Source organism: Rhinopithecus roxellana, chromosome 5 (genome assembly GCF_007565055.1).
Source record: "Rhinopithecus roxellana isolate Shanxi Qingling chromosome 5, ASM756505v1, whole genome shotgun sequence".
Classification (NCBI taxonomy): Eukaryota; Metazoa; Chordata; class Mammalia; order Primates; family Cercopithecidae; genus Rhinopithecus; species Rhinopithecus roxellana.
In genome coordinates, this window is record NC_044553.1 from 36,624,897 (window position 1) to 36,646,332 (window position 21,436).

The following is a 21,436-nucleotide window of genomic DNA, read 5'->3' on the forward strand; positions in this document are numbered from 1 at the left end:
TCCCTCCCTCTGCATCCCCCAAAGGCCCTAGTGTGTGTTGTTCCCCTGCATATGTCCGTGTGTTCTCATTGTTCAGCTCCCACTTATAAGTGAGAACACGCAGTGTTTGGTTTTCTGTTCCTGGGTTAGTTTGCTGAGGAAAATATCTTCCAGGTCCATCCATATCCTTGCAAAGGACATGATCTCATTCCTTTTTGTGGTTGCATAGTATTCCATGATGTATATGTACCGCATATTCTTTATCTGGCCTATCATTGATGGGCATTTGGGTTGATTCTATGTCTTTGCTATTGTGAATAGTACTGTAATGAACATACACGTACATGTCTTTATAACAGAATGATTTATATTTCTTTGGGTATATACCCATTGATCGCAATGCCTCTCCAGCAAGGGAACAGAACTGGGTGGAGGCTGAGATAGATGAGCATGTTATTAGGCACATATTTCTTTTTATTATTATTATACTTTCAGTTCTGGGGTACATGTGCAGAACGTGCGTGTTTGTTACATAGTTACACACATATTTTTAATTTTCAACTTACATAAAGACATTTCCTATTTTTGGGTCATAGTTTCTAATGTACTGCATTGCATTCAATGAACAACTCCATATGATTTAAATCTCTTGAAAGCTGGAAGTATTTGATTTTTGACTGAATGTAAAAATAATTTTTATAAATAATTTGTGTTTGAAAGTAATGTATATTTTTCAATTGTAGTGTTTGACGTGTATACATTACTTCATGCTTGTTAATCATGTTATTTAAATCGTTTATACCTGTCCTAGGTTTCATTTTTTGGCTTGCTTCTTCTATTAATTACTAAGAGTTCTACATTTCTTTCTGAACTATTTTTTGTCTTATCATTACCCACAATCTTCCAGAATTATTATGGCTATTCCAATAATTGAGATGATGTTCTTAGGTTCATACAAATTCTTTGATGAGGTGCCTATTCAAATATTTATTTTTAAAATTATTTATTTAACTTTACATTCTGGGATACATGTGCAGAATGTACAGGTTTGTTACATAGGTATCCATGTGCCATGGTCGTTTGCTGCACCTATGAACCTGTCACCTAGGTTTTAAGCCCTGCATGCATTAGCAATTTGTCCTGATGCTCTCCCCTCTCTCACCTCACCCCTTACTCCCTCAACAGGCCCTGGTGTGTGTGTTTCTCATCCCTGTGTTCATGTGTTCTCATTGTTCAACTCCCACTTAGGAGTGAGAACATGAGGTGTTTGGTTTTCTGTTCCTGTGTTAGTTTGTTGAGGATGATGGCTTCTAGCTTCATCCATGTCCCCGCGGAGGACATGATCTGATTCTTTTTTGTGGCTGCATAGTATTCCACTGTGTATAGGTAACACATTTTCTTTATCCAGTCTATCATTGATGGGAATTTGGGCTGGTTTCACGTCTTTGATACTGTGAATAGTGCTACAATAAACATACATGTGCATGTATCTTTATAATATAATGATTTATATTCCTTTGGGTATATACCTAGCAATGGAATTGCTGGATCAAATGGTATTTCTGGTTCCAGATCCTTGAGGAATTGCCACGCTGTCTTCCACGGTGGTTGAATTAATTTACATTCCCACCAACAAGGTTAAAGTGTACCTACTTCTCCACAGCCTCACCAACATCTGTTGTTTCTTGACTTTTTAATAACCACCATTCTGACTGGTGTGAGATGGTATCTTACTGTGGCTTTGATTTGCATTTCTCTAATGATCAGTGATATTGAGCTTTTTTTGATTATTTGTTGGCCACATAAATATCTTCTTTTGAGAAGTGTCTGTTCATATATATTTGCCCACTTTTTGATGGGGTTGTTTTTTCTTGTAAATTTGTTTAAGTTCCTTGTATATTCTGGATATTAAACCTTTGTCAGATGGGTAGCTTGCAAAACTTTTCTCCCATTCTGTAGGTTGCCTGTTTGCTCCGATGATCTCTTGCTGTGCAGAAGTTCTTTAGTTTAATTAGATCCCATTTGTCAATTTCAGCTTTTGTTGCAATTGCTTTTGGCAATTTCATCATTAAATCTTCACCCATGCCTGTGTCCTGTATGGTATTACCTAGGTTTTCTTCTAGGGTTTTTCATGGTTTTTTGGTTTTACATTTAAGTCTTTAATCCATCTTGAGTTAATTTTTATATAAGGTATAAGGAAGGGGTCCAGTTTTAGTTTTCTGCATATGGCTAGCCAGTTTCCCTAGCACCTTATTAAATAGGTAATCCTTTCCCCATTGCTTGTTTTTGTCAGGTTTGCCAAAGATCAAATAGTTGTAGATGTGTGGTCTTATTTCTGAGGTTTCTATTCTGTTCCATTGGTCTGTATGTCTCTTTTGGTATCAGTACCTTGCTGTTTTAGTTACTGTAACCTTGTAGGATAGTTTGAAGTCATGTAGTGTGATGCCTCCAGCTTTGTTCTTTTTGCTTAGGATGGTCTTGGTTATGTGGGCTCTTTTTTTGGTTCCATCTGAATTTTAAAGTAGTTTTTGCTAATTCTGTGAAGAATGTCAATGGTAGTTTGATGGAAATAGAATTGAATTTACAAATTACTTTGGGCAGTATGGCCATTTTCATGATATTGTTTCTTCCTATCCATGAGGATGGAATGTTTTCCCATTTGTTTGTGTCCTCTCTTATTTCCTTGAGCAGTGGTTTGTAGTTCTCCTTGAAGAGGTCTTTCATGTCCCTTGTTAGCTGTATTCCTAAGTATTTTACTCTCTTTGTAGCAATTGTGAATGGGAGCTTATTCATGATTTGGCTCTTTGCTTGTCTATTGTTAGCGTACAGGAATGCTTGTGACGTTTGTACATTGATTTTGTGTTCTAAGACTTTGCTGAAGTTACTTATCAGCTTAAGGAGTTTTGGGGCTGAGATGATGGTGTTTTCTAAATATAGGGTCATGTCATCTGCAAACAGACATAATATGACTTCCTCTCTTCCTGTTCCATTTAAATATTTCACCCATTTTTAAATTGAGATGTTTGATTTCTTTTCAGTGAATTTTGAGTTCTTCATATGTCTCGATAAAAATCTTTTATTATAAATATGACATGCCAGTGTTTTCTTCCAGGCTGTGAATTTTCTTTTCATTTCTATTACTAGTGTCTTCTGAGTAACAGAAGTTCTTAATTTTCATTAAATCCAGTTTGTCAAGATTTTTATTTTATGCATTATGCTTTTGGTGTCTTAGCTAAGAAATTGTGCCTAACCTAATGTCACAAAAATTTCTTTCATGCTTTCTTCTAAAAGTTTTATAGTTTTAAGTTTTACACTTAGGGTTACAATCCATTTCAGTTCATTTTTTCATAGGTTAGAAGAATTGAATCAAAGTTTATTTTTCAACTTATGGATATCCAGGAGCTCTAGGACAATGTTTTGAAAAGACTACTCTTTTCCATTTAGGAAGATCTCAGCCATTACCTTCTCAAATATTTCCTTTATAATATATTCTCTCTTTTCTCCTTTAGGGATTCCAATTACATATATGCCTGACAGTTTGAGGTTGTCTTACAGCCCTTGAATGCTCTGTTTTGTGTTTTTCGCTCTTTTTTCTCTTTGTGTTTCAGTTTGGGTAATTTCTCTGATCTATGTTCAAGTTACTTTCCTTGGGTGTGAAAAGTTTATTTGATAAGTTTGTCAGTGACATTCTTCATCTCTGTTCATGTGGTTTTCATTTGATCCTTTCTTAGAGTTTTCAATGTCTCCGCTGAAATTACACATCCAATCATGAATGTTACGTACCTTTTCCACTAAAACCTTTCACATATTAATTATCGTTATTTCAAATTTCCTGTCTGATATTCCAATATCTGAGCCTTACCTGAAACTGATTCTGTTGATAGCTTTTTTGCTTGACAGTGTTTTCTTTTTCTATGGCTTTTTTGCATACCTTATAATTTTTGTTGAAGACCAAATATACTAGGTAGTGTAGTAAAGATGAGGTAAGTAGTTTTCATGCCTCAAAATGGGCTTCTTCTTTTGCTCAAATTTAGTGTGAGAAATTGACCAAATCTAGTCTAGAATGAACTGTGTTTATGTTTTCTTGTTGCTATTATTACTTTTAGTACTGCATATGCTTCAAATTCCTCTTAGAATGAGAACTATTTTTCCAGAAGTGTTTTGTTGTGTTTGTCTGTTTGTCTATCAACTTTAGATCCTCTCTTTGTGCCTTCTTCTCAAAAACAGTATTTTTGTACACTACTTTCCCCTCTCTCAGAAATAAACTGCTGATATTTGTTAGTTGATGTTTGTTAGATGGGTGGCAGTGGGATATCCTCCGTTGCCCTGAATCAGCTCAGTGATGGGCTACGTTCCTGTGTCTTGGAATGGGGTCTTCTCAATGATCCAGACTTGTCCCAGCTGTAGCACACCTCTAATATTTTGGACCTAGTATGTAGTCCTGGCCTCACAAGTAAAGGGTTTTTTTCTCTGCTTCTTTCTTGTAGGTAAATCAGGTCTTCACCAGTTCTTTAAGGACAACAGGGTTTGCTGTCCCCATGCCACGACTTAAAAAAATTTTTTATTGTTATTTTTTACATAGAGTAGGGGCTGTATCCCTTTTCTTCAGTGACTGCTCTTCCATTCTCCCAGACATTCTCGGGATTGTCACACTATTCCTAAGCTTTCTTATGAGGTCCATGCTGTAAAAACATAAATGTAGGGCAATTTCTCTTTTATCCGCACACTAACCTATGCTCAGCTTCTAGCAATTCACTAAAAATTTCTGCTAAATTGTTCTTACTTGATTTTATGGCAAAGTACTGCATCTCCTCCAGGTAAACAAGGCTTGCATCCCCTCTCTGCTTGGAGGCTACTTTTTTAAAATAGATTTTGGATTGGTGCCTACAATCTGATGGGTTCAGGAAAGGTTTTGAAATTGCAGATAGTTCAGTGTTTTTTGGTAGAAGTGAGGGAGCAATATATTTTTAGATTTCTAAATCCTAGGCAGAAGCCATAAGTAACGGCACAGGTTTTAATCTTGCTTTTTGTAAGGCTAGGATGTGGAATTCAGTCATAAAGCTTGTGACATAGTCTAGCCAGTTATACAAAACCTTAAGGTGTCTCTGTGGTGGGCAGAGGTAGCCTTCAAAGTCACCCATGTTCTAATCCCCCAAAAATATGAATATGTCTTGTTATATGGTGAAGGGGACTTAAGGGAGAAGACAGAATTAAGTTTGCTAATTGGCTGACCATAAAATAGGGTGATTATCTTGTTCAGGCAGGCTCAATGAATTCACAAGAATCCTTAAATATGGAAGACAGAGGCAAGGCAGTCAGTGTCAAAGTGATGTGATATGAGATCAGACACTTACGGCTTCGAAAATGGAAAAGGGCTATGAGGCAAATACAGGGAGTTTTTAGAAGCTACAAAGAAACAGATTCTCCCCTAAAGCCTCTAAAGGAACACATCTCTGTCAATATCTTGATTTTACTCCAGTTGGACTTCTAACTTCCATAACTGTAAGATGTACATTTGTGTTGTTATAAATCACTAAATGGCAACTTGTTACAGCAGAAATAGAAAACTAATACAGCCTCTCATGATCCTTTTTTTTTTCTTATTGTGTATAAGTCACTTAGGCAACGAAAATTTTAGTTGTGAAAAAATGAACAAAAACTAAAGCCAGTTGTTAATGAAATTAATGGAACTCAGTATACTGTAAAGAGTCTAAGATAATGATTACTTCATCCTGAAGAAGACTATATGATACATTAAAGAGAACACTGAATATAGTATTTTAGATCTATAATACAAACATTTCGGCAACAAAGAAATAAGAAAAATATGTTTTACAAAATTCTTTCAACAAATGCTTTTGCCAGTGCAAAATAGTCACAAATGAAGATAAAAATCTATTAGAGTCACAAATATAAGTTGAGAAAATCATTTATGAGAATTAGACACAGAAAACATGTGATTCTTGATGGATATAAACTGTTAGAGAAAGCAGTGTAAGAGAAATCTATACAAACACATTAATGATTAAATAAATCATAGAGGCTTTACTGCAGCTACTATTGCCTTTGTTTTCAATTTAACTTTTCATTAATTCATATAAATATTCAAAAATGAACAAATCATAAATGTATAGTTCAATTAATTTTTTACAAATTTAAAATATAGTGCTCACATAACCAGCACACCTAAGAGTCCTCTGTTCTAGTTACTACCCATTCCAAGGGTAACTATTAGTCTCACTACTAACACAATACATTAGTTTTATAGATGTTGACCTTCATACAAATAGACTCATACAGCATCTACTCACTTGTGTCTGGCTCTTTCTTTTTGTTTAACTAAGTTTGTGTGACTTATCCATATTGTTGTATATAGATATAATTTGTTCACTCTTATTTCTGATATTTCATTGTATGAATATTCTGCAATTTATGTAAACTTCATATTACTGATGGACATTTTTAAAGTTTCTGTCTTGATGATTATAGATAGGCCTGATAGGAACATTTTGCAATTTTTTTAGTGTACAGAAATGTGCACATTTCTGTAGGGCATGTACCTGGGAGTCACATATTCTGTGCCAAAAGTATGCATATGCTTGGCTTTAGTAGATATTGGCAATTGTCCAAAATTATTGTATTAACTTACACTCTCACCAGCATGGTTATCTTTTATCTCAAAAAATATAGGTTTGTGTTTTCATAGGTTTTTAGGATGGCTGCCTATGGATGTTGAATGCCAGTATTCCTCAGAAAAATTAAAGTTACAGGTTGATGATCATGACCTGAGTGAAAAGCTAAGGGAATTATGCTCAAAACTGCTGGAGAACACTGTATTAGTTCATTTGATACGGCTATGAAGAAAATACCCAAGATTGGGTAATTTATAAAGAAAAAAGAGGTTTAATGGACTCACAGTTTCACATGGCTGGGAGGCCTCACAATCATGGCAGAAGGCAAAGGAGGAGCAAAAGTAGGTCTTACATGGCAGCAGGCAAGAATTATCATGTTTAGGGGAACGGCCCTTTATAAAACCTTCAGATCTCGGGAGACTTATTCACTATCATGAGAACAGCACGGAAAAAAACCACCCCCATGATTCAATTATTTTCCACCAGGTCCCTCCCACGACACATGGGGATTATGGGCTACAATTCAAGATGAGATTTGGGTGGGGACACAGCCAAACCATATCATTCCACACCTGGCCCCTCCCAAAACTCATGTCCTGACATTTCAAAATACAATCATGCCCTTGCAACAGTTCCCCCAAGTCTCAACTCATTCTGCCATTAATTCAAAAGTCTACAGTCCAAAATCTCATCTGAGACAAAGCAAGTCCCTTCTGACTATGAGCCTGTAATATCACAAGCAAGTTAATTACTTCCTAGATAAAATGGGGGTACAGATATTGGGTAAATACATCTGTTCCAAATGGGAGAAATTGGGCAAAATGAAGGGGCTACAGGCCCCATGCAACTCTGAAATCCAGCAGAACCGTCAAATCTTAAAGCTTCAAAATGATCTCCTACGGCTCCATGTCTCACATCTAGGTCATGCTGGTGCAAGAGATGGGCTCCCATGGCCTTGGGCAGCTCCACCCCTGTGGCTTTGCAGGGTACAGCTTCCCTCTTGGCTGCTTTCATGGGCTGGCATTGAGTGTCTGTGGCTTTTATAGGCACATGGGGCAAGCTGTCAGTGGAGCTACCATTCTGGGGTCTGGAGGACAGTGACCCTCTTCTCACAGCTCCACTAGGCAGTACCCCAGTGGGGACTCTGTGTGGGGACTCTCACCGCACATTTCCCTTTCACACTGCCCTTGCAGAGGTTCTCCATGAGGGTTCCACCCCTGCAGCACACCTCTGCCTGGATATCCAGGCATTTCCATACATCCTCTAAAATCTAGGCAGAGGGTACCAAACCCCAATGCTTAACTTCTGTGCACCCGCAGGCCCAACACCGTGTGTAAGCCACCAAGGATTGCACCCTCTGAAGCAACAACCTAAGCTGTACATTGCATGTTGGCCCCCTTTTAGCCATGGCTGGGACACAGGGCACCAAGTTCCAAGACTGCACAAAGCAGCAAGGCACTGGACCCAGTCCACGAAACCACTTTTTCTTCCTAGGCCTCCCAGCTTGTGATGAGAGGGGTGCTATGAAGACCTCTGACACGCCCTGGAGATGTTTTCCCCATTGTCTTGGCAATTAACACTTGGCTCCTCATTATTTATGCAATTCCTGCAGCTGGCTTCAATTTCTCCTCAGAAAATGGGTTTTTTTTTTTTCTGTTGCATTATTGAGCTGCAAATTTTCTGAACATAAGTTCCAATTCCAAGCCATATATTTGTGACTACATAAAGCCGAATGTTTTTAAGAGCACCCAAGTCACATCTTGAATGCTTTGCTGCTTAGAAATTTCTTCTGCCAGATACTCTAAATCATCTCTCTCAAGTTAAAAGTTCCACAGGTATCTAAGGTAGGGGGAAAATACCATCAGTCTCTTTGCTAAAGCATAGCAAGAAACACTTTTGCTCCAGTTCCCAATAAATTCCTCATCTCCGTCTGAGACCACCTCATTCTGGACTTTATTGTCCATATCACTATCAGCATCAAAATGCTGATAGTCAAAGCCATTCAACAAATCTCTGGGAATTCCAAACTTTCCCACATCTTCCTGTCTTCTGAGCCCTCCAAGTCTCTAGGAAGTTCCAAACTTTTCCATATGTTTATGTTTTCTTCTGAGCCCTCCAAACTGTTCTAACCTCTCTGCCTGTTATCCAGTTCCAAAGTCGCTTCCACATTTTTGGGTATCTTAATAGTAGTACCCTGCTCTCCTGGTGCCAATTTACTGTATTAGTCTGTTGTCATACTGCTGTGAAGAAATACCTGAGACTGGGTAAATTATAAAGAAAAAGGTTTAATAAATTCATAGTTTTACACAGCTGGGGAGACCTCATAATCATGGTGGAAGGCAAAGGAGGAGCAAAGGCACATCTTACATGGTGGCTGGCAAGAGACAGCATGGGCAAGGGGATTTGCCCTTTTTTAAACCATCAGATCTTGAGAGACTTATTTACTATCATGAGAACAGCATGGGAAAAACTCATCCCCATGATTCAATTACCTCCCACCAAGTCCCTTCCATGACATGTGGGAGCTACAATTCAAGATGAGATTTGGGTGGGGACACAGCCAAACTGTATCAAACCCCCAGGAAGAAGCTGGGCTGCAGGAAAAGGAAGACAGCAAGAGTCTGGTGAAGATTGATGCCTGGAGAACTTGAAGTCCCACTGAAAAGATAGGTGGAAATATTACTTTTCTCCCCTCACCCCAAGACAGACTGCTGAGCACTGAATTGTCAGAGTCCCTCTTCCCTTGTGAGCCCAAGCAATGCTGTTGGAGGTGACATGGGAACTTCCTGGGGGTGGAGCACAGGGCGGCCAGATTGTGCATGTGTGTTCACACTCCCCTCAAACCTGAATTGAGGTGGTGGGTGCCATATTGCTTGTACACTTGTTGTGGGACACTCTCTCACCCAGGGAATCTTAGCCCTGTGTTGTTGCATCACCAGATCACCTGGAAACATGCTCTGGAACACACTCTGACTTTGGCAATCACAGGGGACCAGCAAGACCCTAGGGAGCTGCGGGATTCCTGGAGACCTAGCCCTCAGCATGGGCTACCCCAAGGAAAAGGGGGAGTACAGCCCATTAAAGTGCCATTTGAAACAAAGGAAACATGGGTGTGTGGTGATCTCTGAAAGGGGCAATGTTGTTCCGCCTAGCAAAAGGACAGCACCAGTGGCTGAGAATGGACATGGAGAGGGGTTCATCTCTTACTCCCCTTGTCTACAGCTATGGATATAGCCAAGGATTTCCCCACTGGGAACTAAAGCAAAGGAACTTGGAGACAGCCCTTCCTATGCTATTTGTGTCAGTTACACCTCCCTGAAAGTGCACAAAGGGAGGGCTCATCTCCCCTTCCTGCAACAGAGTGCAGACCAGTTGCAGAGCTGTTCGGAGCTGAGGAGAGAGGTTCCTCCCCAAGCCATTTTGGGAGCTACCAGACGGGCATTTTCTGTGGACCTAGTCACACTGTGGTCTTGAGATAAAGAACAGAATCTATTTTAACTGAAGCTTGCAAGCCCTATGACAGGGGCCTGATAGGAAAGCAAATTATATTTCTACCTGCCAAAGATGAGGAGATGGTGCAGCCCCCACCCAATTTCTCCACCCCAGACCTCAGCACATTCAACCATGAACTCCCTCCACCACCCCTATCACGGCCGCATTTCCACTCATTATCAAGATACTGGAGGGTGATCTGGCTTCCACTCTTAAGCACCACCTACTGTACTTAGGACTGAACTGCACCACCAAATAACCTGCTGAAGCACACCATGCTAGGGCAGGAGATAAGCTTCCTAAGACGTCCACACTCTCAGCCCCACAGAAGACAGTGAGTCAGCTCACACACCCAATACACAGCTACAACAAGAGTCATTTGAGAAAATCATGTCCAAAAACTATCTATAAGCAAGGAACCCATAACAGTGTCTTAGTCCCTGGAGATCACCCAGGAACAAATCAAAATGATCATACACAACATACACTACAGTCAGACTCACAAAGGAGAAAAGAATAAAAAACTTAAAAGTACCATCTAAATGAGAGCAAATTTAAAAATAAGAAGTGATAGCTTCTTCAGTTGAGAAGGATTCTGTGCAAAAACTCTGGAAGCAAATAAGACAAGAGCGTTTTGACATCCCCAAAGGAATCACACTAATTTCTCTAGTAATGTATATGAACCAAATGAAAACTCTAAAATGACACATAAAGAATTCAAAATATGGATTGTATGGAAGCTCAATAAGATCCAAGACAAAGTTGAAAAACAACACAGATAAAAAATTCAGCATATGAAAGATGAAATAGATATATTTTAAGGAACCAACAGAACTTCTAAAAATAAACTCTCTGAAACCATTTCAAAATACAGTTTAAAGCTTTAACAATAGACTAGACCAAGTAGAAGAAAAAAATTTCAGAGCTTAAAAACTAGTCTTTCAAATTAACCCAATCATACAAAAAATAAAAAAGAAATAATTTTCTAAAATTATTGAAGTCTTTAAGAGATACGGGATTATGTAAAGCAACCAAACCTATGACATAAACATTTCTGAGGGAGAAGAAGAAAAAGCAATTTGAAAACATATTTGAGGGAATAATTCAGGAAAATTTCCCTGATCTTGCTACAGATGAACACATCCAAATACAAGAAATTCAAGGACACCTGGGAGATACTATACAAAACAATCTTCACTAAAGCAAACAGTAATCAGACTCTCCATCTCTACCCTCCATACAGTACTCAGACTCTCTTTCACTCTCTTCAATGTGAAAGAAAAAATCTTAAGAGCAGATGTAGAGAAGCAGCAAATCAACTATAAAGAAAATCTCATCAGACTAACAGCAGACTTCTAAGCAGAAACCTTGAAGCCAGAAGAGAAGCTAGAAGAGTGGGCCTAGGGTTAGTCTTCTTAAAGAAGTGTCTTCAAGACACTTACAGTGTTTAAAGAAGTGTCTTTAAACACAGACACTTCTTAAAGAAAACAAAAAGCCAGATGATATGGTTTGGCTTGGCCCATCCAAATCTCATCTTCAATGCCCACATGTTGTGGGAGGGTTGCAGTGGGAAGTAACTGAATCATCAGGGCAGGTTTTTCCCTGCTGTTCTTGGGATGCTGAATAAGTCTCACAAGATCTGATAGTTTTAAAAATGGGAGTTTTCCTGAATAAGCTCTCTCTTTGCCTGCTACCATCCATGTAAGACATGACTTGCTCCTCCCTGCCTTCCACCATGATTGTGAGGTCTCCCCAGCAATGTAGAACTCTAAGTCCATTAAATCTTTTTCCTGTATAAATTACCCAATCTCGCATATATCTTTATTAGCAGCACAAAAACAAACTAATTCAGTAAATTGTACCAGTATAGTGGGGCACTGCTAAAAAAAATAACAAAAAATGTGGAGGAGACTTTGGAATTGGGCAACAGGCAGAGGTTGGAACAATTTGGAGGGCCCAGAAGACAGGAAGATGTGAGGAAGTTTGGAACTTCCTAGAAATTTGTTGAATGGTTTTCACTATCAGCATTTTCATGCTGATAGTGATATGGAAAATGAAATCCAGTCTGAAGTGGTCTCAGATGGAGATGAGGAACTTGTTGGGAACTGGAGGAAAGGTGACTCTTGTTATATTTTAGCAAAGGGACTGGTGGCATTTTGGCCCTGCCCTAGAGATCTGTGGAACTTTGAACTTGAGAGACATGAATTAGGTTATTTGGCAGAAGAAATTTCTACGCAGCAAAGCATTCAAGATGTGACTTGGATGCTGTTAAAAGCATTCAGTTTCAAAGGGAAATAGAGCACAAAAGATCAAAAAATTTGCAGCCTGATGATGAAATACAAATGAAAATCCCATTTTCTAAAGAGAAATTCAAGGCAGTCACAAAATTTGCATAAGTAACGGAGAGCTAAATGTTAATCCCCAAGACAATGGGGAAAATGTCTCCAGGGCACGTCAGAGGTCTTCATGGCAGCCCCTCCTATCACAGGCTTGGAGGCCTAGAAGGGAAAGATGGTTTTGTCAGCTGGGCCCAGTACTCTCTGCTCTGTGCAGCCTAGGGACTTGATTCCCTGTGTTCCAGCCACTCCAGTCATAGCATAAAGGGGCTCAGGTGGTTTGTTCAGGGGGTAGAAGTCCCAAGCCTTGGCAGCCTCCATGTAGTGTTGAGCCTGCAGGTGCACAGAAGTCAAGAATTGAGGTTTGGGAACCTCTGCCTAGATTTCATAGGATGTATGGAAATGCCTGGATGCCCAGGCAGAAGTTTGCTGTATGGGAGGGGCCTTCATGGGGAACCTCTGCTAGGGCAGTGCAGAAGGAAAATGTGGGGTTAGAGCCCCCACAGAGTCCCTACTGGGGCACTGCCTAGTGGAACTGTGAGAAGAGGGCCACTGTCCTCCAGTCTCTGGAATGGTAGATCCACTGACAGCCTTCACTGTGCACCTGGAAAAGCCACAGACACTCAACATCAGCTGGTGAAAGCAGCCTGGAGGAGGGATATACCCTGCAAAGCCACAGGTGTGGAGCTGCCCAAGGCCATGGAAGTCTACCTCTTGCATCAGTGTGACCTGGATGTGAGACACGGAGTCAAAGGACATCAGTTTGGAGCTTTAAGATTTGACTCCGCCACTGGATTTCAGACTTGCATGGGGCCCGTAGCCCCTCTGTTTTGACCAATTTCTCCCATTTGGAATGGCTGTATTTACCCAATGCCTGTACTTCCATTGTATCTAGGAAGTAACTAACTTGCTTTTGATTTCACAGGCTCACAGGCAGAAGGGACTTGCCTTGTCTTGGATGAGACTTTGGATTGTGGACTTTTAGTTAATGCTGAAATGAGTTAAGACTTTGAGGGACTGTTGGGAAGGCATTATTGGTTTTGAAATGTGAGGACATGAGATTTGGGAGGGAATCGGGGTAAAATGATACGGTTTGGCTGTGTCCCCACCCAAATCTCATCTTGAATTTCCACATGGCGTGGGAAGGACCCAGTGGGAGGTAACTGAATCATGCGGGCAGGTTTTTCTCTGCTGTTCTTGGGATAGTGAATAAGTCTCATGAGATCTGATGGTTTTAAAAATGGGAGTTTCCCTGCAAAGCTCTCTCTTTGCCTGCTGCCATCCATGTAAGACATGACTTGTTCCTCCTTGCCTTCTGCCATGATTGTGAGGCCTCCAAAGCCATGTGGAACTGTAAGTCCATTAAAACTTTTTCCTGTATGAATTACCCAATCTCGAATATGTCTTTATTAGCAGCATGAAAACAGACTAATAAACCAGCCAATCATTTTATATGCTGCCAAATTGAGCTTCCTAAATGAAGGAGAAATGAAACACTAAGGTAATTTGTCACCATTAGACCAGTTCTACAGGACCTGCCTATGACAGACCCATCAAATGTGTACAGATACCTAGAGACTCAAAGTTAAAGGGTAGAGAAATATATATATATATATATATATATATATATATATATATATACACACACATACACATACATACACACACACACACATAACAGAATACAAAAATGAACAGGAGTAGTTACTCTTAAATCAAATAAAGCAGACTTTAAAACAACAATGGTAAAAAGAGACAAAGAAGGACATTATATAATATTAAAGGGTTCAATTCAACAAGATTTAACAATCTTACATATATATGAAGCCAACCCTGGAGCACAAAGATTCATAAAACAAAGAACACTAAACCTTAGAAAAGAGATGGACAGCAATACAATAATAGTGGAGGACTTCGACACCCCACTGACAGGCCTAGATACCACCAAGGTAGAAAATCAAGAAAGGAACTCTGGACTTAAACTTGACTCTAGACCAAATGAACCTAATAGACATTTAAAGAAGATTCTACCCAACAATTGTAAAAGATATATTTTTCTCATCAGCATATGGAACATTTTCCAAAACTAACCAGATGCTTAACAATAAAGTAAGTCTCAATAAATTTTAAAATCTGAAATTGTATGAAGTATCTTATCAGACCACAGTGGAATAAAATTAAAAATCAATCACAAGATGAACTCTCAAAGTTACAGGGAAATGAAACAACTTGCTCCTAAAGGACTTTTCGGTAAAATATGAAATTTGGAAAGCAATAGAAAAATTTTGAAATCAATGAAGCACACACACAATATACCAAAACATCTAAGATATGGTAAAATCTGTGCTGAGAGTAATGTTTACAGTGTTAAATGCCAACATCAAAAATATCAAGATCTCAAATTAACAACCTAACATTGTACCTCAAGGAACTAAAAAAACAAGAAGAAACTAAACCCAAAGCTACAAGAAGAAAATAAATCACAAAGATCAGAACAGAAGTAAATGTAATTGAGAATAAGAAAGTGATACAAAGTATTAATGAAATGAGAAGTTGGTTATTTGGAAGGAGAAACAAGATTGATAGACCACTAGGTAGATTTATCAAGCAAAAAAGAGAGAAGATTCAAATAAGCACAGTCAGAAATGATAAAACTGACTTACCACTGATATCAGAGAAATACAAAGGATCATCAGAGATTATTTTGAACATCTCTATGTGTACAAACTAGAAAGCCTAGGATAAATGGACAAATTTTGGGGAATATACAACTTATCATGATCGAACCAGGAAGAAATAAAAATTCTGAACAGATCAAGAAGGAGTAATAAAATTGAATAAAATAATAAAAAAAAAAAAGCCTAGGACCAGACAAATTCATAGCCAAATGTCACCAGATGTTCTAACAGCTAGTTTCAATCTTACTGAAACTATTCCAAAACATCAAGGAGGAGGGAATCTCATCAAACCGATTCTACAAAACTAGTATCACCCAGTACCAAAATCAGGTAAGGACACTGTAAAAAAGAAAACTACAGTCCAATATCTCTGATGAACATGGATGTAAAAATTTTCAAAAAAACAACCAGCAAACTGATTCCAATAGCACATCCAAAAAGATAATGCATCACCGTCAAGTGGGTTTTATTCCAGTGATGTAAGCACGGCTCAAAATATGAAAATCAATACTGTGATATGCTATAACAACAGAATTAAAAACAAAAACCACTCAATCTTCTCAATATATGCAGAATAAGCATTCAGCAAAATCCAACATCCCTTCAGTCATCCAAGGAACCATGCCTCAAAATAGTAAGAACCATCAAACACACAGCCAACATCATACTAAATGGGAAAAAGCTGGAAACATTCCTCATGAGAACCAAAATAAGACAAGGATGCATGCTCTCACCACTCCTATTCAGCACTGTACTGGAAGTTTGTCCAGAAAACTCAGGCAAGAGAGAAATAATAGAAGACACCCAAACTGGAAAAAAAGTCAAATTATTTATTTGCTATGACATGATCTTTTACCTAGAAAACCTTAAATATTCCTCCAAAAGACTCATAGATTCAATAAATGATTTCAGTAATGTTTCAGGAAATAAAACAATGTACAGAAATCAGTAGCATTTCTATACACTGATAATGTTCAAGCTAAAACCAAATCAAAACTCAGTCCCATTTACAACAGACATATACACAAAAATTAAATACCCAGGAATACACTTAACTAAGAAAGTGGAAGATCCCTACAAAGAGAAATACGTAACACTGATGAAACAAATCACAGAAGACACAAATGAATTTAAAAAATCACATGTTCATGGGTTGTAAGAATCAATATCATTAAAATAACCATGATGCCCAAAGCAATCTACTGATTCAGTGCAATTCCTATCAAATTACTAATGTCTTTTTTTGACAGGATTAGAAAAAGCAATCCTAAAATTAATGTGGAATGAAAAAATGCCTGTAAAGCCAAAGCAATTTAGCAAAAACAACAAAGTTGGAGGTATCACATCACATCACATGACTTCAAGTTAAACTACAAAGCTACAGTAACCCAAATAACATAGTGCTGGTACAATAGAAACATAGATCAATGAAACAAAATAGAGAACCTATAAATAAACCCACATATCTACAACCAATTGATCTTTGACTAAGTCAACGAAAATAAGCAATAGAGAAAGAACACCTATTCAATAAATGGTTCTGGGAAAACTGGATAGCCACATGCAGCAAATGAAACTGGACCCCTGTCTCTCATCATATGCAAGAATTAACCTAAGATAGATGAAAGACTAAAATATAAGAACTGAAACTACAAAATAATTCCAGGAAAAAAAAAAAAAAAAACTAGGAAGAACTCTTCTTGACATTGTCCTGGGCAAAGAATTCATGACTAAGACTTCAAAGGCAAAGGCAATGAAAACAAAACAGACCCATGAGATGTAAACTAAAAACCTTCTGCACAGCAAAAGAAATAATAAACAGAGTAAACAGACAATCTACAGAATGAGTAAAAGTATTTGCAAATTGCGCCTCTGACAAAGGACTAATTTTCACAATCTACAAACAACTCAACAAGAGAAAAACACTCCATTAGAAAGTGGACAAAGGACATGAACAGACATTTCTCAAAAGAAAACATAAAAGCAACCAACAAACATAAGGAAAAATGCTTAACATCACTGATTATCAGAGGAGCACATTAAAACCACAATGAGATACCATCTCAAACCAATCCGAATGGCTATTATCAAAAAATCAAAAAATAACAGATATTGGTAAGGATGTGGAGAAAAGGTAACACACACCATTGATGGGAATGTATAATACAGTAACCCCTATGGGAAAAGGCATGGAGATTTCTCAAAGAATTAAAAATAAAACTACCATTGAGCCCAGCAGTCCTACTACTGGGTATAAACCTAAAGGAAAGCAAATCACTATACAAAAAAGACACCTGCACTCATGTTTATCACAACACTATTCACAATAGCAAAGTCTTGGAATAAACCTAAGTGTCTATCAATGGATGATCAGATAAAGAAAATATGGAATATATACACCATGGAATACTATGCAGCCATAAAAGGGAATACAATCATGTTTTTGCAGCAATATAGATGGAGCTGGATGTCATTATTCTATGTGAAATAACTCAGAAACTGTAAACCAAATACCATATATTCTCATTTGTAAGTGGGAACCAAACAATGGGTACACATGGATATAAAGATAAAAAATGACACTGGGGACTCTAAAAGAGGGGAGGTTGAGAGGAGGGTCAGAGTTGAAAAATGAACTATTGGGTACAGTGTTTACTATTTGGGTGATGGGTTTACTAGAAGCCCAAATATCACCATTACACAATATATCTGTGACAAACCTGCACATGTACCTGCATCAAAAATAATCTAAAATAATCATAAAGACAACATACACACAAAAGAAAATGCAGGTTTGATTTTTTAAATTAAACTTGTTTGAGATAATTGTAGATGTACATACAGTTGCAAGAAATAATACAAGGAAATACTCCGTCCTTTTTACTCAGTTTCCCACAATGGTAACACCTTGTAAAACTATAGTGCAATATCACACTAGAATACAGACATTGATAGAATCAAGATACAGAACAGATCCATCACAAGTATCTCTCAAATTGCTTGCTTATATCCACACTTACTCTTTTTCCTTCCCAGTTTCTTCTCTCATCTCTAAATCTTGGCTAGTACTAATCTTTTCCCAATTTCTGTAATTTGAAGATTGTTATATAAATGAAATCAAGTAGTATGTGAACTTTTGGCATTGACTTTATTCACTCAGCATAATTCTTTAGAGACTTATCCAAGTTATTTCATATATCCATAATCCATTCCCTTTTCATTGCTGAGTAGTTTTTCATGGCACAGAAGCACCATAGTTTGTTTAATCATTCACCCTTAAGTTTTTATATGTGGCTATCTTATGAAACCCTTTTGTTCAAATTAATTTTACTATTGACTGTCTAGAGTTTTCCATGGATATATCATATTATCTACAAATACAATTTTAATACTTTTTTGCAATTATTATGCTTTTAATTGATTTCTATTATGTATTTAGAAAATAATATATGTAACAGATGGAGATGAGGCAATATCAATTATCTAGGAGATTTACACAGAATGGTTTTGAAATCCTGCGGTAAATTCAGTTTGGAATGTTTACTTTAGGCCACTCCTATGGGTCTTCAAAGCATACTTCAAAGCATCAATAAAATCAGTCCACATACAAACTGCCTAGCAAGAACACTAATATAAATGATCTATACTACTTAAATAGCAGAAAGGTAGTTCTAACTAAAGTAAACAAAAACTGATCTTGTTTCAGGAAGTTTTATAAGGTTATGACCAGTAGAATTAATCTGAAGATATCAAAATAATTATGGCAAGTGACTAAGAGCTTCTTTCTGCAAGAAAAAAAAGTTAACTTTTTTTGAGATACCATTGGGTAAAAGTGAAATCAATTTGTTTGCCTCTGTTGTAATAGAACTAAAATGAAAGGCTAGAAAAAATTGAATTGTATGTATCTATAAAATTGCTCCAATGTTAAATTATTAGTAGCTAAAATACCAAAAGCATATTTATTGTAAAAAGAAGAGTAAGAAATGTATCTAAACTGTTCAAGTAAAGATATATGTTAGACAAAAAAGAGAATATTTTTCTTATTTGTAAACTCATTTGAGTTTTAATAGAAGAAAATATATTTGTATTAATTAAAAGTGCAACACACATTAAAACTACTATAAATATAAAGAAATGTAAATATAAAGAAAACCCTACAGAAGCACAAGTGTACAGCATTCTATAGAATCACAAATATAATATATAGAATTCTATTTCCAACAGAGAATATTCTTTTGTTTTCCAGTCATTAGATTCCATTTATAATGTTTTACTATGCATTATTACATGACAAGAACAACTCAATACATTCTAAAATACAACGATAATACACAGGCCACAGTGTTTAAGATAATATTAATAAGTGTAAACTAATAATTAAATTATAAACATGAAATTATTTGCCACTAAAAGCACTATTTTGAAAGATTCTTAGGTAAAAATACAAACAAAATTGCAACTACATGCTGGAAATGTTCTGTACCTTGATGTGTATGTTGATTTCATGTATATATGTCTGTGTATATATATTATGTATTGTGTATGTTTATATTTGCTATATACTATGTATCAAGGCGCACCCTACAGATTTGTGTAATGTACTGGATGTATATTAGATTTCAGTAAAATAATGTTAAAAAATAATCATACAAAAATTTAAAAATCAGTAATAAAATGTTTAAAGTGTAGGGAAATATGATATCTCTCACTATCAGAACTCTTCAAGATTTGAATTCTTTATAACAACTTGCAAATATTTAAAATCAAAATTCCATTTCTGAATATAAAAACACAAAATATCTCATTCATTGTGAAAATGTTTAGATTTCTTGGGAGCCTAGGTGAGAAGATATAGCCAATGCTGCACTTGTACATCAGCTATTTTCCAGAAAGGATCATGTCTCATGCTTTTGCTGTTTAAAAGCATTGTTCATTACTCCCATCATCTTGCCCGTCTTTAGACTGTGGGTTTAGTCCTCCAAGAGTCCCAATGTTTCTCTCTGCCAAATGCCCTAGAGAATGTGCAACCCTGGCACAATTTAGATAATATACTCAATATGTTTACTATATATTTCATTGTTCATTTACATTTTAGGACTTATTCATTGCCTTAAGAAGGGAAATATAATTTGTGGCCATTATTGTACATTGTTGTTGAATATTGCCAAAAAACATATCCATTAATAAGTTTGTTACTGGATAAACAGGTAGTTACTTTGTCTATTAAATGACTTATGAAGAAATTCTTGGTGGGTTATTATATAGATATTTAAGGGAATATCTATATATAATATATATAATATTATATAGATATTTAAGGGATTATCTATATATAATAGATAAATGATAACAGATATTAAGGGAAGCAGGGTGGGGTTTTTGAATGGCTTGGGAGCACATTGATATTCCTCTCAATTAAATTATGAAATGTTAGTTGCAACTATTTGAAAATTTGCTATTTGACACATTTTTAGGGATTAGAGTCATATAGTGAAGAAAGCCTGTGGTGAAAAAATTGTAGTTAAACATCATGAGATATAAATAAAGGTTTACTGAGGGGTAAACTCATAGACTTGAATCTTTTATACTAAGCAATAAATATGAAAATAATGTACAAAACTTTCATCTCTGTAAGTTAAAAAAGAACAGAAAACAATCATTTAAAAAGGCTGAGAGAAAGTAATGACAATAAAAGCAAAATTAATGCAGGAATATTTTTGTCAAGTAAAAATTGCAAATAAAATCTTTGCTTCTTTGGTGGAAAATTAGACAAATAGTCTGGAGAAAACAGGAATGAAAATTGTTCCAGAATAATGCAAAAAGCATCAAGTATCCCATATCTTCTTAAAAAAAAAGCATTTACAGAATTTTTCCAATTATAATAGTAATTAATATTCAACAATATTAAAAATACTAGAATTCTCAAAAAACCATTTTATTGTTTAGCCAGAACAACTTTACAAAGTAAACAGATCAAAAAAAGATATGATTTTTCTAAGATCATAGAGTCACACAGCTCTAACTGCAAAGTTAAATAAGAAGAAAAAACAATTTATGCTCATTCACCAAAATATTTATTTATCTTTACAAATCTTTGTATGTACAAACCATATAATCTTTTTCATATTTTATTTGGCTAGTATATGGTCACTTGTAATTGCTTAAGAAAGGCTCATGTGAATAAAACTCCCTAAATGTTTTATGTTTAAAACAGTTTGTGGTGCACATTTGTATGTGACCCCCCCACTGCTCCATCAATGGTGTATCCTCAAATTGCTTTTGTTGTATTCCGTAAGTTTTGATATATTGCTTCCATTTT

General features: G+C 36.6%; 2 protein-coding genes across 5 annotated transcripts in view; one reads left to right on the forward strand and one right to left on the reverse strand.

The window, feature by feature from the left end:
* FAM227B (family with sequence similarity 227 member B) overlaps window positions 1-21,436 on the reverse strand; it is a 307,689-nt gene that overhangs the window by 195,681 nt on the left and 90,572 nt on the right. The gene's annotated exons all lie outside the window — the stretch shown is intronic.
* DTWD1 (DTW domain containing 1) overlaps window positions 1-21,436 on the forward strand; it is a 161,773-nt gene that overhangs the window by 25,164 nt on the left and 115,173 nt on the right. The window lies entirely within an intron of this gene.